The 13,417-nt window shown below is 38.9% G+C and overlaps 1 protein-coding gene across 1 annotated transcript in view; it reads right to left on the bottom strand.

Annotated features, from left to right (window-relative positions):
- KCNQ1 (potassium voltage-gated channel subfamily Q member 1) overlaps window positions 1–13,417 on the bottom strand; it is a 328,391-nt gene that overhangs the window by 258,850 nt on the left and 56,124 nt on the right. The window lies entirely within an intron of this gene.

The raw sequence follows: 13,417 nt of genomic DNA, 5'->3' as shown, positions 1-13,417 counted from the left end.
AAACTGTTTTCAGTCCATCTGCCCTGCTTAGATCTCTCAGAACACCAATGTATCAGACAGGATAGTAAGAAAGAAAGCTTCAGTCAACATTAAAGATCTTACAGCAAAACCACAGAACTAATCACCCGCAGGAATCAAAGATGCTCATGCCACCAAGAAGATAATTAATCAGCAACTGAGGAACCAGGAGGAACAGACACTGATACCAGATAGCTTAAAAGAATCCAGGTCAGACATTGTATTCAAGAAAGGGGATTGTCATTGCTTTGTAGACTGATAACATATCAGTCAGCCTTATTACTTGCTAAAGCAAGGTGGAAGCCACAACTCTTAGTGACAAATAGAAGTATCACCTCTCAGCAACAACACAATGTAAGAACGTGTACTCTCTGCTGTTAAATGTTCTTTAAAAAAATTTTGTCAGCACACAAAGATAATTACCAGATTAAACTCTTTTCTAGGTCTAAGCAGAAAAATTCCTGATTCATAACAACCACATACAAAGAATGTGAAGAGTTTGGGTTATACCCTTTTTTCTTGGCTTCACACAAACAGCAATAGCTCAAGCGGCCGAGGCTTCCAAAATTAGCGAGTTGAAGGCTTTAGCCTAACTTACAGACCTTAAAGAAGAAAGAAGCTACTTGAACTGCAACGGAGATAGTTTTCCAGCTTTCTTAAAGCATCAGTAAAGGTGGCTGAAATATGAAAAGCAGAGGCTTGCAATACTCTGCTGAAGGGGGGTTTTATGTGGCAGCGGAACTCAGCATACCCATCTGGTGAGTTCCTTCATAGTGGATAAAGCAAGCAGGTCTGCCATGCTCAGAGCTGTATTCTATTTCTAGCTCTGCTAAAAATGGTTTTAATTACAACCTCATGTTTCCCCTTTCCTGAACACGTAACACATTGCACATTTAACTCTGTACAGAAGTGTCAACTGCTAGTACTGTTTGGAGTATAATTAAAAACAATTACATTATACTAGAAAAGCACATAAGGGACTGTTTTGTGTACAGTGTGCATTTCCTCATCAGCTGGATGGCTAAAGGAAACCCACTAGACATGAAAGTATTGTACAGCTGCATCTCATAACTGGCTATTTGCATATTTATAAGCCATTGCACTAGGGATACCATAGCTGATGACATGAATGCATGTATTAATAAGTCCATTAGTAGAGCTTTCCTTACTAGAAATCTGCCCCATAATGTTATATCAGAGAATTCTGTTACTACTTGTTCTAAATGGTATACGTTAAAGCCAGAAATGTTCTGTACATTTAAATAACATGCTTCACAATACTGAAGAAGTGGTATAAGCTTTCTAGTAATACTATCTGTGGTTTCACAGCTTTTGAGTAATAGTAATGAATATTTCACACTATGAAGACAAGAAATGTGTTCATCTGGGGTGCTAAATCACCCTGAGAAAAGCTACAGAAACCCTCTTTTAAACATTTACTAAATGATTTGAAGGCTATAGGAATTAGATCTTCAATGATTATTATTTTTTTCTAACATTTAGAAAGATAGCAAATTAATAGCTGTAAAATACACAGTCGGTTCTCAGTGCAATACAGACTACTCTTAAAGCTATGAGATGTCATGGTTTACTAATTAAATCTTAAATAGAACATTAGGCATGGATACACTTCTTTTAGGAGAAAGAACAGAGTGAACAAGCTTTGAAGGAAAAAATATACTGCACATTAACGTACAAATACCTTTAAGTTTTGCTGACTGGTTACTGCACTGATATTTTCCATGGAAATTCCACTCTCATTAGTTTTGGCACCAATTAAAGACTACTTTTGGAATCCTTAACAACATCCACAGGGTCTTTTTAACTTTGCTTCATGTTCTGTAGTTCTTTCTACTCTTTAAAGCAGGTTTTCCCCCACTCCCACCCTTCAACTTGTTTTACTGTTAAAATAAATACAAAGATGAGTCAGAATTGAGGCTCAAAGGAACACTGCTGAAGTATTTATTCCTCTTTGAGAAGTGAGAAGCTCCTCTTTTGCTCAGGTTGTACCTCTTACTGCTGCTCAATATATTGTGCAGCTCTGATTGTGAGCCAACATGATCATAGGACTCAGTGATAAAAGAAGCTATTCAGAGTCTTGGCAGGAGGAATAATTCTGATGTTTTGTTTTATCTGGATTGCAGGATTAGACTTCTGCTTGGGGCTTTAACACTAGGCTGCCCATGCTACATCCCATGGAGCCACTTTCTGACACCTCTTCCATATATCATGCTATTCTTGAACATTCTCATCCAAGTCAATGGGATGACCCTGGGAGCAAGCTGCATTCTGCAACAATTAAGCACAGCAGAACCTGTCTGTTGAAAAGGGAAGATTATACCTTTATGGTCCTTAGAACAGAGAGAAGGTATGTGAAATACTGAGCCATGAGATCAACAGTCTACTCTTCCTGAAAGCAAAACAGTCAGCATGTGTCCAGGCATCAGAGGCATTGTTTACAGCACATTTCAAATATATCTGAACAGTTAAAATCTCTTGTGACCACCTGATGCATTTCAAGCATGTTCATAGCTGCAAAACATTAGTATTAATAAGTAAGGTCTTAAAAAATGCTTGGTTAAAAAATGCTCAGAGAATGAAAGCTCTGGGTACTTGAATGTAAGTGTACACGTGGTTTCTTCTTCTATCATTGAGAGACACAGGCCTATGCAGAGAGAAATTCATCTCCACTGTCCTAAGTACCTTCAGTTGTAACAAATTACACTTTCAGGCATACCTATCCTTCTAAGCGAAGGGAAAGTCTATGTGATTGGCTTGCTATGCTACCCAGCCTAACTTTTAGGTAACTGAAGTTAGCTGACAAAAACACAACAACAAAAACATCCAAAACCCAGACACACACACACAAAAAACATAACCTAAAGTCAACCAAGAAGCACTGCTTTGAATTATTCAACAAGATGTTCTTGGCCTGGAGCAATGGCATAAACAGCGAAGAGGATGGAAATTCACTATCAGTTCTCACTTGAAAGAGATTTATTAGCTGTTTCTATTCCTGGCCTGGTCTCTCTAGAGAGGTCTGTGTGATCACCTTGTCTGCCTCCGGCTTCCCTCTCAAAACCTCAGAATCCACCAGTTGATCAGAATAGACCAGAAGGCCACGCATGTCAGAGGATATTTAAACTTCCTGAAAGTGTTGTGGAAATAAGGAGCCAGGCAGAAAAGAAATACCCTCTATACGGCTTGAGAGAAAAAGATTTCGTGCTATTCATGACGTTTTCCCACAAGGATTCTCTAATCTTTACCCACATCCAGTCTCAGGAAAACGTATTGCAAGTTTCAGCTGAAACCTTCACAAAAACAAACAAAAAGCTAAAAATAAGTAAACCACAGTCACCCACCCCCAAGTCCCACAGCATCATTATTCCCTGTGCTTGTACAGTCATGGTGCCCCCTGAAGCTACAAATGTTTTAACTGATGAAACACTGATGAAGTAGGACATTCTCAAATGGCTGATAGTCTCAGAACTCAGCCAGATAAGGACCTGAGCTACTCGATCCCATTTGAAAGATGCTCCAGTTCTGAGAAGGAATTTGGATTGAATCATCTCCAGAAGTCTCTTCTAACTTAAGTCCTCCTACAATGGTATCATTTTTTCTGCAATTGGGTAGAATTCATCCTACTGATTTCAGGAATCTCTATTTTAAAAAATGACCAAATGCAGATCACTTTCGGAGAGAAATTTTTGAGAATTACTAAACCAAGAGATTTCTTTTTCAGTTTCAAGGAAATTTCAACTGCCACAAAACTTGTGATGACATTAAGAGTAAAACAAGACAGACTTCTTCTGTGTCCTCTTTACCACCAGTACCGCCCATTGACACACACTTCTTAGCTTTGTTACACAGCCATTTCCCAGCTGAGAAGGAATGGATAGGAAAGAGAAACATTTATGGGAAAAATGTGACACCTATTTTCAGCTGTTTAACTCCACATAGAGCTAGAATCCTTGATGCGTCAAACCATGGGCTTCGCAGAGAAAGCAGACTAATGACTCTTCATCCAATAAAGAATAAACTGCTACATTCCCACTGTGTATTAATCACATAGTTATTTCTTGAATCAACTCTGATTGATTAAACTTCTTTCATTAACTGATTTCAGCTCGTCTGGTTTATTAGCATCTGTATTAACCAGCTGGGGCCCTAGAACATCTGCTGCTCTTGCCTGACTTGTTCCTGGAAACTCAGCCTCACTGTTCTTTACAAGTATTTCTCGGATTTCTTACAAAACCTTTAGATTCTCCCAATCTTCTCTTAAGATCTATGGTAGCTAGAAGCTCTTTTTTCCATATAATTATTTAATGCAGTCACACAGCACAGCTGACTCCACTTCTCTCATTCATCTAAACGTGCTGAAAGAGAAATCAGGGATAGGGCTTCTCAAAGAGTGACAGCTCTGCTCGTCTTCCTTAACGGGAGACGTGCAGTTCAGTCTTGTGCTGGTCAGACATTTTCATTTTCTAGCTCCTGATGGTCACAACAACCCACTGAGTGCAAATATTTACAACCAGGAGTGGGTGCTAGCAGCAGATGGAAGGTGAAAGATCAAGCATTTATCTGTGCCCCACATAATTACTATGTTACTCTAGGGCCCCTTACCAGGCACCTGCCTGCATGCATTATGCGTGCAGATATTGTCTGCTGTGTTCATTTACCAGTATATTAAAAATACATAATGATCTCATGTGCAAATGGAAAAAAATTCATCCTTAAATTTTCTCCAAAGTTACATGGTCATATAGGATAATGTGAGCCAATGCATTTCTGTTAAAACAGAAAAAAAACCCAAGATATCCAAGCACCATAGCCTCAATATACTCTCTACATATTGGATGTGAAATCTGTTCTACAAAAAATCGACTGGGAGTTTTCCTGTATTATACTAAAAAATATGACGTTTAATTGATTGCAGTGATGTTAAATTGCTCAGGATTTTTACACATTTAAACCTGCTAGTTTGAAGGTTTGCTTGTAGCCATATGAACTGTTCAGATCATTTATTTTGATAGGACTGACTCGAGCTCCTGGGACTGTGGGTGGGTGAGAACTTTCCAGAGTGCAAGTCATTGTCCATTAACAGACAGTACCTCACACCACACTGAGCTCCACTAAGATAAAAGGCTTAGAGATTTCACCGTGCAATACAAAAATCTCATGTAAGCAAAAGAAATAACTATTTAGAAAGAGAAACCTGTCTTTAAATTCCCAAAGCCCATCCCACACAGAAGAATCACCATCATATTGGACAGAAACATTACCACAAGGCAAGAGTGGGGGATGGGGAACGAACACAAGCAATAGCCTTCCTTAAAGAAATATTTATCTTAAAGTAATTAGATAATCTTTGACTTTTGAAACTGCTGAAGCAGTCAGTTCTATTTCACGTTCAGCATCACACTATTAAACTAAGTCAAAAGTTTCTGTGGTTACTATCAGATGAAATGAGCTAATTTCCCCTGAGAACTGGCTACACTGACCAGATGTCCTTAGCCAGCTACTCTGCAGAAGGAACAGGAGCAGCACATGCGATGCCTCCTCTGTTACTATGGAGATGAGTTTTCCCATCCACTATGCAGCCGGGCTCATAGTAGCTACCAGCTGTTGTCTCGACTCGCACTCCATCAGGAGAGACCAAGGGAAAAAGGTGGGAGACGTAGGATCAAATTTCTCCCAGCACTAGACCTCAATCTTTAACCACAGCGTCCAACCTTCCATCTTCTCAGCTCATGCCTATTGTTTAGAGCTACCTTCCAGTGCCTCCTCTGCTGTTTTTACAGGCTTGCAATAGGGCTGTGGCAGCACTCAGACGTTTGGTTTAATGCGTTCAGTTGCAGGGTTGGCAACTAAGGCTTCCCCAGCACATGCCTCTAGCCCAAGTTTCCCATCTCAATGGTTTTATGAGCTTAAATCTAAATCTCCAATAGTAACCCATTTCAGGTTCCTCACATTATTCTCACCCCATACTTTCAAAGAAAAACTCTGTGGATTAATGACTCCCCATCCTTCCTGCGAGGCCGGTTAATGCCTCAAATTCCTATTGCTTTTTAACTCTCATGGAACTTTAATCCGTCTCTGACCATGCTGATGAGCCGCAGAGAAACAACACCGGTGAGGATTTTCATTCTTGCATTTTCTTTTTGAATGCAGCCAAGTTCAAATGTCTAATTATAACTTTGCAGAGTTAATGATCAATTTAACAAAGGCCTTAGAGTATCTTTGAAGTCATAAAAACAAGCCAAAGGGGGGTTAAAACGTTAACTGCATGGGGAGCCTACATACAGAGCTTTCTTAGGATTATCTCTCTCACTTAACAACAGTGAGTCATTTCAGAATACTTTCAGCAACCCCATGGCTTGATCTGGTTGCCATATAGCACTAAACTCTACCTAGTGTTTATTTTATAGCTCTGAGCAGCTCCAACCATTACCCTATTAATCCAAGCGTGTTTAATTCAATGTCTTTCAACTACTCAGTCATGCCTATTCGTTACTTTTAAACAACTACAGAAAGGTACAAATTGTTACCACATTTTACCTAACAGGCGCTAATCACTCAGGTTAGAGGTACAACATAAGTAGGCTGTATATTGAGACAGCTACGATTAATATTCACTTAAACATATGACGTGCAGCCTCTGCTTCTTCTGGTTAAGACAGAGATTTTTTCCCCACTTATCACACTGGCTGAACATGCCTTCAGAAGTACATAACCCTTGTTGATGTCAGTGAGCTATAAATACACATCACAGGACACACTCTGACCTGTTTACTTTTCGACCGTTCATACGTAGCCACTCATATTTTGTATATGTTACACTCCATTGTGATGCTGAATCAGCATGTCCAAAAATAACAATAAGGTCATGCTCAGCCTGAAGCACTTGCCCAGGGAAAGCTCCTCCCTGCTTGCCTTTTGCAGGAATTATGACAGTCAGCATCATCAGATACTTTGCAGAGGTTTCTTTGCCCTGCCCCAGGTGCCAAACAGAAGTGAAGATGAAAGGAATTAACCTGCCGATAAAAGGTTAAGCAAGGAGTCACAGGACAGCAGGGGAGTTACAGAAGAACAGGCAGTGTTGGTTCCCAAAGTCAGGAGAAAGAGGGAAAAACCAAGACCCACCATCCTTCAACTGTCTTTGTGACTTTCCCTTATGCTTGAGCACAGGTCTGAACATTTTTTCCCTTTAAAGTTACATTTGGAAAAATTTCCACAGCAAGAGCGACAAACAGTCACTAGAGCTGCAAGAGAAATATTTTACAGGTTTGACCAATCAATTTAACAGCCACCCTGTGGCTTGCACAAAGTGCAGGACTGCAATGAAGAATTTCTAGGCACGTAGGGAATTTTATATGGGCATTATAAACAAAGAAAACTTGTATACTTTTCTTTTCCCAATGCTGCAATTATAGACCACGATAACTGTAAGGTGAAATCCAGGATAAATTGGATAAATTACATCACCGAAAATTAACGTCTCCTCCCTTAATTAGACAGTGCAATCAGATTTCCTTCCAGAGCTCCTGAAAGATTCTATCTTACGGCTTTCTTAATTTAAATCCAGCTTTCCTAGACCTTATCTGTGTGGCAATTTCCACCACATGGTGAGTTTGTCCATTACATCCAGGTACTTAGTATTACAGCCTTGCCACAGCAAAAGCTTCAAATCTAAAGATCACTTAAGCTCTGATAAAATACAAAGCAATAAGATGAGAGTAGTTTGCATCATGTTAAACAATGCTTTCACTGAATACCTGGGAACAGGGCTGCAGCAACCGTAACATGGAGTTAGCTTCTCACATTTGGAGGAACTCTGATACTTTCTTGACCTGATCAGTGTACTTGTATTCCATTTTTAAAGCCATTTTGCAAGAAAAATCCCATGATAAGTGGTATTTTGACTTCAGATCACAACCACCCCTATTGTCCTTTAAAACCGTATGTAAAGCATACTACAATGCTGCTACAAAACTACTTCTTTAAAATAAAATATAACTGTACCCAAGAAAAAGAGAAAACTGTTTGCTTTAGCATGTTTTGAAAGCATAAGAAAGCATTTTGGTTAAATCAGAAAACAAAACCAACTATGCTTATTAGCTCTTCTGAGGAGCCCATTGCTCTATCCGCAAACCCATGCAGGACCCTGAAGCACCTCCTGAAACACACTAAAACCTCAGCTATGATGTCTTGGCCTCATGCTAGAGGCTCACACTCACACTTGAGCCTCAAACAAAAGCAGCATTCAGGTTCCTGAGAGCTATGAAAAACGAACTAAAAAAAACCACAAACAAGCAAAGAGCTTTGCAGTATCACAGTGAACAACAGCAGGGTTAGAAGAAGTGAGCGCATATCAGCTCTTCAGTTGGTGATGAAGTTCTCATTCTAGTGTACTAGGCTGGGAACAGCAGAAGTTTAAAACACTGACCTAGACTACAAGCAAGAAGAGCAGGATAAAACTAGTGACCACTTCTGTTATGGGAACAGTGCATTTCTGCATCTGTTGATACCAGATTCAACAGAAATTACTGAAACAGAATCATAAACCACGGCTCAAAGGGTTTGTGTTGTTTTTTTCCCCAATACTTCATTCTCAAATCCTACTTGTCAGCACTGGTTATTTAAAAGCAAGCATTGGAACTCTGTACATTAATGCAGAATTCCCAAAGCACTCATTGCACGACTGTCATTTCTAATAGATTCAAGTAACAGCACTGCATTAGAAGCATTACTTTTGGAGCAGCCCTCGTATGTTCAAAAAGCTGTTTCTGATGGCTTGTCACTTTTTGTGCCATTCTACCAAGTGATTTGTATCTAGCAAGTCATCACTTAAAATTTTTGGCATAAGAAAGCTACTTAGTGTGTTTGTATGATACCAAAGGCCTCCCCCCTGTTTAAAATCATCAGTTATGCCTCTGTCAAAGTGAGACTTTCAAATCAGTGCAAAAGAAGCGGTAAGCAAAATGCCAGTATCTCACAGATACTAAGAAAGAGAACAACTCACAGTACGATGCTTCTAGCTGCACACTTTCATTAAGTGCTTTTCTCTAGTATGTTGCAATGCACAGCTGCTCAAGTCAGCATACTGACATTTCATTACTGAAAGCTGAAATCTCCATACAAGCCAGGTTCAGTATACAGAGAGAGGTTAGATAACACCATTTCTCTTCAGTTTATTTCTTAAATTAATGGCTTGGCTATGTAACTGATGTATTTATTGCAAAACATGTGTTTTTACTTGCACTTACCAGAAGACAGGCACATTGCACCACTTTAATCTTTGATTAATCCTACCAATTTCTAAAACACATAGATATGTAACTTATAAAATCCACCTGTTTTTATTCATCACATGCCACGCACTACAGCAAGCTAGAAATAAAATGTGCTATTTAAAATGTTCCATAACAGCACATTTGTCAACGATACTAGATCAAAGCATTTGCTTTGACTGTGCCCTATTTGTTTAACTACTACTACTGCTGCTTATTTTAGTCTATACTGAGGAGTTCTGAAGATCACAGCCTGGGCAGATGCCAGAAGAATGTAGCTTTTAAACATAACCTTATATTCAAAGAGTAAAATCAAGCTCTAACAACATAAGTAAGCAAAATTGTCATACATGGTGATTTTTCCTGTGTGTTTTTAATTTTTTGAAGGATTCAGTGGATAAAACAGGATTTAAGTAGTTTCCCTGAGAGGTATTTCAGAATACAGTAAAGAAATTCACGCATAGCTGATGCTATTGTAAGAGGTATTTGAACAGATTTAAGAGTTCTGCTTCATTATTTTGATAGCCAGAAAATCATTTCACGTTGGAGTAGACTTCACTGACTTCATTATGTCTTTGCTGTCTTGAGGTCAAATCTGTTGCGAGATATATAAATAGATATGCACATGTATTTAACATCTAGTGTGTATATCTGTTTATCACATTCTCACACTTCATGGTGTTTCCTCACTTTATTGCATACTCAATAATAAATTGTCACCATTTTTCATTCCATAAAGGTCGTTGATTTTGACACACTGAATAATATCTTATTACACTCAACAGACTAATTATTGTTAATTGCTCTTTCTTACCTATGGGGTACACCAACACAGAAGAGTGCAGAATATGAACAACAGATGTTTTAACAAAGCATTTTCATAGATACACAGCCTGTTCCCTGCTCAATGATTTAAACCAAAGGAGAAAAATCAACACTAACTGCCTATCATTAAGAAACAGGAGAAATCTTATATATTTTTGTGTAGAAAGATGTCAGTGCATTTCTTCACAATTCTTTTCAATTTTCAATAAATTGCTCTAAACCATACAGCAGTGATACACCTCTGAAGCCCAAAGCTTCACGGAAGGCTGCAATTTGATTTTAATGGCACTAAAAAAAATAGAACAGGTAATAAATACCAAACCTGAATTTCAAGTCCCACACATCTGAAGTTCAGCATTTTAAATTACAAGTGAGTCTTTGTATATTATAAAGCTTAACAACAGTGCTGCAGCCATTGACATTTTGGACTTGGAAATACATTTTTAGTTACATCAATATTAATGGTAGAGCTGGGAGGGACAGAAGATCAAAACAAAATGTAGCTGAGAATGCCACTTTTCATCTGACTTCAAGGTTTCTCATGTTTTACAGTGTTTCCATTTAAAATAATAAATTTGTCTCTGAGAGTTGAATAAATTACACCAGGTGAACACAGATTTCCCAATGCAGGACCACTGAATGTTTCAGTCCTTAGAAAGGTGCTCCAAATTTCAGTTGGTGACAAACCTACAGATTTTCAAGGGTAGCTCTCATCCTACAGTAGTTACCTGTTCAGACTCCTCTAAACAGCCTTGACACCAAGACTCCTACTAATGCCAGCCCTCACAGCAGAACTATAGGAGAGGAAGTGAAAGCAAATATGACCCATCGTTCTCAGAAGCAGCCATTGAAATAAAGTTTTCAGTGCAGCTGTTCTAAATGACTTGACTAATAGTGTATCTCTCCTTTGCACTCATTAATGTTTTGTACAGTCCTGCTTCACACAGAAGAGGGCTCCTGGCATGCCAGGAGTCAAAAGGAAACTCACAAATATTTTTGTTTCTTCTAGACAAAAACAAATCTCAAACCAGACTACTAAGAGCAAGGAACTTTGCAAACATAATAAATGCCTTCAGCTACTTAGAATACACTGTTTATTTTTACTTCAAAGTTTTTTTTTTTTTTTAGACTGAATTACCTTAAAGCAAAAAGTGCAAGCAAAATAGTTTGGCCTTTTTTTCCTTTTCTTTCCCAACTTCTTAAAATATGCCTGTTGGTCTAGACCCACACATCACAGGCTAACATAAATAAGTGCATCTTTCATAAAATTTATTCCGCAAACAGGACCTAGACCACTTGATAGATGCAGCAGCTATACTTTAAACATTTTGGCATCCTTTCTCACCACCGTTTCCGTTTCTCTGTACCTTCCTTTTGATCTGGCTGCACCCCAGGAGTCAGTCATCCTCCCTTGGGGGTGAATGTACCGGCATAGCTCAACACAGCCAGATGTTTTGAGGGAAGTTTCATTCCTTCCCTGCTACTTGCCCAGGAGACTAAAGAAGTACAGCTCGAGGCTGGCTCTGTTGAGTTTTCTGTCTTGTGAATTAATACCAAAGGAGCCTATTCACAGAGGAAAAGAGGGGGGAAGCATATGAGAAGAAACAACCTATTGATTAGGCAGTTCAAACAACCTCTGTCATTACTGTTAGCAGGTACTCTGCTACCTGCTAGAGCAAAGATTAGCTTTGGGGAAAAGCCCCTCAAGTCCAGTCCACCTACTGCTTTTATTCTTCAATACTTAAGTCTGTACTATATTTGGGCTCAAAGCACCAAGGTGCTCTCATTTGTAACCAGCTCCCAAGCAGTACACACAGCTTGTGGCATAGCAGTGGTTCTGACAGGAGCACATTCTAGGAAGCTTGCAGGACACAAAAGGTAGAGATATTTCATCTTTACTGTCTCGCTCAAGGATGGGTTTGCCTGCTTTCTTCCCATTTAGGAAAGCATGGAACAACTAGAGGCACATTCCCAGAGAAGCCTAGCTGCCGTAAAGGCAGGCTGCATATTTTAAATGTGTTCAGTACATTAGCTACTACAGATTTGCTTTGGTGGTGGTTTTCTTTGGTTTGCTTGCTTTTTTTAAATACAACTTTGTCTGACAGCTTGTGAACTCATGTATGTACTCTTAGATATGTTTTTAATCTTTCCTACTGTTACCTCACAGTTCCATGGAAGCAATAGCCTTCATTTTGTAAAACACTGATGGAGACTGAAGCACACTGCTTTAGAGCTGCCCCACAAAATAAGAAGCTGTATTCTGATCTCTGAGGCATGCTCAATCATAATCCCACAACCTTTTGCTTTACTGTGCATTTTCTGGCTTTTGAAGAGGGAACAGTGAATCCAACAGTCTAGTGAGGTCTAACAAGTGAAACAATTAAAACAAAATTCTCTTGGGAAAAGGCTTATCTGGTGACATCGGCAGCACTGGTGACTGACCCCTAGGGAAATGGGACAGTCATACACAGATGGGAAATAGCTGGGAAGAAACTACATGGAAGCACTGAAACATTAGAGCCTACCTAGTGGCTGAAAACTCAAGTGCGAGGTCCAGATGCTGAAGTCTGAATGTGTTAGCATCATTGTTAGGGAATTGATACTAAGTGACAGATAGATTGTATTACATAAAGTTCAATTTCTGGCTGCCCGCAATGGCTCCTAATTCAAACAAAGGCCTGACAGGCTACCAACAATAAATAAATCAAAGTAAAACACACTGCTTTGAAACTTTAGCCTTGCACCCAGTGACATTACAGTATGCCTGTTTGCTAAAAGGATTGCTTGATTTTTACTTAATACTTTACCAAAGCGACTGAAAATTATTGATTTCCTGTGTTACGAGCTGAGATGATGACAAAAAACTTAGATTACAAATAAAAAGCCTTCTTTGTTCTGCGTATCACTTCCGCTATGCTGGTCAGTCAGATGCCATTGTTTTTCCTTCTTGTCCCAAATCACATGGACATTATCTTACTGGGAAATAAAACAAAATGAGAAGACAAAAAAAAAAAAAAAAAAAAAGGTTTCCAAGATTTTACTGTTTGCTTTCAGCCTTATATCCCAACCCAAACTAAGAATAAAGAAGGAAACCAGTAGCAATTTTTAAAGAACGCTCCACACCAGTTTCATTTTCTTTCTTTGTTTTAAGAAGTTCACAATTCTTTTGGCTTGGAAGCCTCTCGGGATAAGAGGCTGGAATTTGTATTTATATAAAAGTGATTAAAGGACATTTTAATTCAAAAAAGCTGACATGCTTCATTAGCTGCCTTCTTCATGCTGAC

Source organism: Lagopus leucura, unplaced genomic scaffold (genome assembly GCF_019238085.1).
Source record: "Lagopus leucura isolate 7727_CA_CO unplaced genomic scaffold, USGS_WTPT01 Super-Scaffold_100044, whole genome shotgun sequence".
NCBI classification, from domain to species: Eukaryota; Metazoa; Chordata; class Aves; order Galliformes; family Phasianidae; genus Lagopus; species Lagopus leucura.
This window is presented reverse-complemented; position numbering and strand designations above follow the sequence as displayed.